Here is a 4,681-nt window from a genome sequence, read left to right as displayed (position 1 = left end):
CCACTCAGCATTGTGGAGGTTATTTGATCTGCCGGGGGACAGACACAGATACGACCTGGCTGGGAGGCCACATCACTGATTCATGGGGCGTTGTCTTGGCACAAACACAGTTCAACAGTTGTCTGTCTACGTTCTCTTTTTCTTGCCATGAATTGCCTGACTAATAAATCGGACTGCTGTCTGAGTTTGTTTCCAATTCATCCACTTTTTTTGCACTATTTGCAAAATGTATGACGTAACTAACTCGACAGTGGCGATTGATTTGTGTAGTTGGTCGTAACCAGAAAAGGCAGTGAAAATGACACACTTCTCCTTTCACATTTTAATTACGACCAAAAGGCTTTGTTTGAAAACGTAGCCTGACAACTCCGTAGCTGAACTATCTGTAGAATTTCACCCAGCAATTAACATGTTGACACATCCTGAAAGAGAGAGAGACTCTGGACTCTGGAGCAGACACACCTGAGAGGCATTATTCAACCCTTGGTTGTTATTTACATAAACATGTCACAGGAAAGTTGGTTGTGATTGATAATGGAGAAGTGCCAGAGGAAAAGGCACAAAGCATCTGGTATTTGGTTGAGTGGTGAGGTCACTGGGGCCATTTAGAGTCTAAAATGGGAGTCCGGTTTTGTGTGAACTCGACTGACCTTGCTTAAGTACAGAGAACTGGTGAGACCGCATGTTTAAAGTGTTTAAGGTGTAGTATCAGTCATCTAGTTGAAATGTAGAGAGTGAACAAATGTGAACCATGATGAAGACCCGTGTTTAATTGAATTGCATGTTTTATGGTTGGTGTATTTTGGCTGGTTATCGGGCACATTCCTGTTATCTGGTCATAACATTCAAATTGAGTTGATTAGATAAGAATCTGGGTGTGTTGTTCCTGCCTTTTGTTTTCACTGTAAGAACATAACTGTTACCAAATGAAATGTAAATACTCATTGGAAATATCTACAATTTGTCTTTAGACTGTCACAATACATGTATTTAAAATATAGGGGGTGGGAAATATGTTAACATAGTGTGTAATTTCTTAGGTTTCTGGCTGTAATGCTAAGGACCTGAAGTTAACAGCGTGGCGGATGCTCTACATTGCATTCTGTCAAACTGCCTTGCCATTGCCACAACCTGGACTGGGGCAGAGCATAAGGCCTGTTTGAGGGACTTGTTTCTGAAGACCATTCTTCACAGTAAGTTTTGATATTATTAAATGTGTTACATTTGTTTTCTCAACTTTTAAGTAAATTCTTAAACTCATGTGTAAGACCTTGTGCTATTCAAATCTAATTCAATGTTCTTTCTTTGTGTATAGAAGCCATTCGGAAGAACCCAGGATGCCATGGATAAGGGGGTCCAGATTCAGGTCACCCTTTAGCTGAAAGGGGCCTCCGATTGTGAAGGCGGGAGAAGGTGGCGGACAGGGGAGAGGGATCCGCTGCAGTGAGGGTCAGCATCAAGTCTCGGACCATTTATCTCAAAACCAGCCTCTACCCCCAAGCCACAAGACTGATCCAACAGCTGAACCCTGGACTGACTCCTGCACCCTACCACACACTTACCATTTATTCATATTCTGTACACACTTAAATCACTTTAGTCTACCAGACCAATGAAATAGTTATGTCACCTAACTGCACTACGTAGATATACTTTCATTATAATTCTATGCTGATACTGCACTGTAGTTATTAGGCCTAAGCACATGGGCAAAAAAATGTCCATACTATATGAATGTAGGCTATTTTGGTTTTAATCTTAAGGCTATTTTGGTTTGATCTTATTCTTATTTACATCTTATTTTCTTTGATCTGCATGCTTCTTTTGCACTTGTTTTTATTGTTTTATTGTTAGTACATCACATAGTAAAGGAACTATAACACATTGATTACTGTCAGTTTTGTCGCCATTGCGCTGTGTGAGAAGCCTATCTATATTATTATTCTTTCAAATGGACATGGCATCCAATCTATCTTAAATAATAAAAGTAAATAAATAAATAAGTGGAGAAAGGGAGTAGGCATGCCGCTGGCTTGATGCTGAAAAAGTGCCGCGCCTCCGGCTCTCAGCTGTAGTGTCGCCGGGCGGGTGAAGGGCGGGAGAAGGGCGGTTGAAGGGTGGGTGGGCTGTGTGAGGAAAACGACACTTGAAGCACAGCTGCCGCTTGACAAAGTGGCATATCGCGGGCGCCCCGTGAGGCGATGGGTACTCTGGAGGGACGCCGGCCTCCCGATTGCTCATCGCTAACTGGGTAGCAAAGTGCAAATAAATGTTAATTCAGGTTCGGGGGAGTTCCCGCTTGAATTTGATTAAAAGGGTAGTGAATTCGCTCATACTTTGAGAACTTGTTAGCAAGCTCCTGAGACACATTTTTTTCTCTGAGATTATTATTAACTGAAGACACGTGTAACCACTTTAAGTCTCATTTAGTCAATAGTCATTTACTCTGTGTTATTATGTAATGTATCATTTTATTTCATGTACACTGTAATAGTTTAGTGTCAATTATTTCATGACTAATAAATCCTATTAGTGAGTGAATGCATCCCTCGTTTTACAGAGTAACACTTTGACTATATGTTCATCATTTAGTAGGTCTATTGGTAAATATAATTCACAATACACATAGCATAAATGCTTGTCCTCAAACTATGCATCTCTGAGCTAAGGTTAGCTCAATCATTTAATGCTAAGACGTAGATCGCAAGATATTAGCTCTTTTGATCACATGTAACTTCTAGTATTCCGAGTGGTGATCAAATCAAATCAAATTTATTTATATAGCCCTTCGTACATCAGCTGATATCTCAAAGTACTGTACAGAAACCCAGCCTAAAACCCCAAACAGCAAGCAATGCATGTGAAAGAAGCACGGTGGCTAGGAAAAACTCCCTAGGAAAAACTCCCTAGAAAGGCCAAAAACCTAGAAACCTAGAGAGGAACCAGGCTATGGGGGGTGGCCAGTCCTCTTCTGGCTGTGCCGGGTTGATATTATAACAGAACATGGTCAAGATGTTAAAATGTTCATAAATGACCAGCATGGTCAAATAATAATAATCATAGTAGTTGTCGAGGGTGCAACAAGCATGTCCGGTGAACAGGTCAGGGTTCCATAACCGCAGGCAGAACAGTTGAAACTGGAGCAGCAGCACGGCCAGGTGGACTGGGAACAGCAAGTCATCATGCCAGGTAGTCCTGAGGCATGGTCCTTGGGCTCAGGTCCTCCGAGAGAAAGAAAGAAAGAGAGAAAGAGAGAATTAGAGAGAGCATATTTAAATTCACACAGGACACCGGATAAGACAAGAGAAATACTCCAGATGTAACAGACTGACCCTAGCCCCCCCCCCCCCCCCCCCCTTAACAAGACCCAATGAATAGGCCTATGGACCTATAGTATTTATTCACCTAATAATGGAGTCAGATTGATGAATGTAGTTTATTATAGTCAACATCATTTTCATTCAACTACAGTCGGAAATATTGGTTGTTTACATAAGAGGATGTAAAAAATAACACAACATCTCAATTTAAAGCCAAGAAACGGCAACATATTGTTAAAGTTGGTGTATGTTGTACTTGGCTCTTCCTGTGCTGTGGAGTTGTGGAGACCAGCACCTTAAGAGCGTTCAATGGCGCTTGTTAGAGACCTATATTGTTGGTGTGTCTATTTAGTGTTCGGGTAGGTTTAAAAACTCCCCAAAACAAGCTAAATGTAAACAAGAAGGGTCCCGACCCTTGTGATACACCACTCTAAACAAAGTCATGGGATAAAAGTGTCCCCTGTCGCCTCTTTACTGTCAACACTCTGATGTCACTTCCTTTTTCATAAATAACATTGTTTTGACCATGACTTTACAAAACAACCTCCAATGTCACATCTCCACACATTGGTCGATGTGATTTACTTTTAAATCTGACTCACCCCGGGGAATGATTGACTTTCCTTGCTTGTGTTAAGCTCTCTTTTTTCACCCTGTTAGCAATGTGTACTCCATGCTGCAAGCTGCAATTACTCACATTCCACCCCCCCCCCCCATCCCGACTAGAGTTAGTATATCCGGGTGTCTATGCTGCGCTAGGTTGCACTTTGGAGGGGGGGTGGTGTAGTTGATCTGGAGTATGGAATTCCCCTCCATCAGCAGACCACACAGTCAGACACACACACACACACACACACACACACACACACACACACACACACACACACACACACACACACACACACACACACACAGAGAGAGACAGAGAGTTCCTGTCCCTCCCTTCCTTTTACCTATCCGCCTCTCTTTTTGTTATTGTGTGTTTAGTGGACACAGTGAGCTGCATGATACCCTCTGATCAATGACTCACATTGACTCAAAGTGAATATTTTATCAATGGTTTGAAGAAATATAATTTTTTACGACCCGTGACCTCAGATGCCTTGAGGGCCACAATTATTTTGTCATCTGTCAAGGATGGAACTCTTTTTTGCTCTGGACTCCCAGTTTCCTGGACAAAGATTAAACCTATAGTCCTGGACTTAAAAGCACTTAAGAACCTCCAGTAGCCATCTTTTTAAGGAACATGGAATATGCTTATTTAACCAAGACTAGGTTTAATCTGTGTCCGGGAAAACAGCCCTCTGTGTGCAAATATACAATATTTTTGGCTGAGACGTCCAGTTGTAGGCCGGTCTGTC

General features: G+C 41.9%; 2 long non-coding RNA genes across 2 annotated transcripts; one reads left to right on the top strand and one right to left on the bottom strand.

Moving 5' to 3' along the window:
- The first annotated feature begins 442 nt into the window (after positions 1–442).
- On the top strand, positions 443–1,888 carry LOC106564989 (uncharacterized). The gene is made up of 3 exons (XR_001319576.3): positions 443–672; positions 1,041–1,193; positions 1,316–1,888. It is a non-coding gene; the product is annotated as an uncharacterized LOC106564989 (long non-coding RNA).
- An 862-nt stretch (positions 1,889–2,750) lies between these two features.
- LOC145859437 (uncharacterized) lies at positions 2,751–4,018 on the bottom strand. Its single transcript, XR_014379684.1, has 2 exons — positions 3,923–4,018; positions 2,751–3,222 (listed from the first exon to the last, which is right to left on the bottom strand). It is a non-coding gene; the product is annotated as an uncharacterized LOC145859437 (long non-coding RNA).
- Between the last annotated feature and the right edge of the window lie 663 nt (positions 4,019–4,681).

Source organism: Salmo salar, chromosome 12, assembly GCF_965601325.2.
Source record: "Salmo salar chromosome 12, fSalSal1, whole genome shotgun sequence".
In the NCBI taxonomy this organism is placed as follows: Eukaryota; Metazoa; Chordata; class Actinopteri; order Salmoniformes; family Salmonidae; genus Salmo; species Salmo salar.
This window is presented reverse-complemented; position numbering and strand designations above follow the sequence as displayed.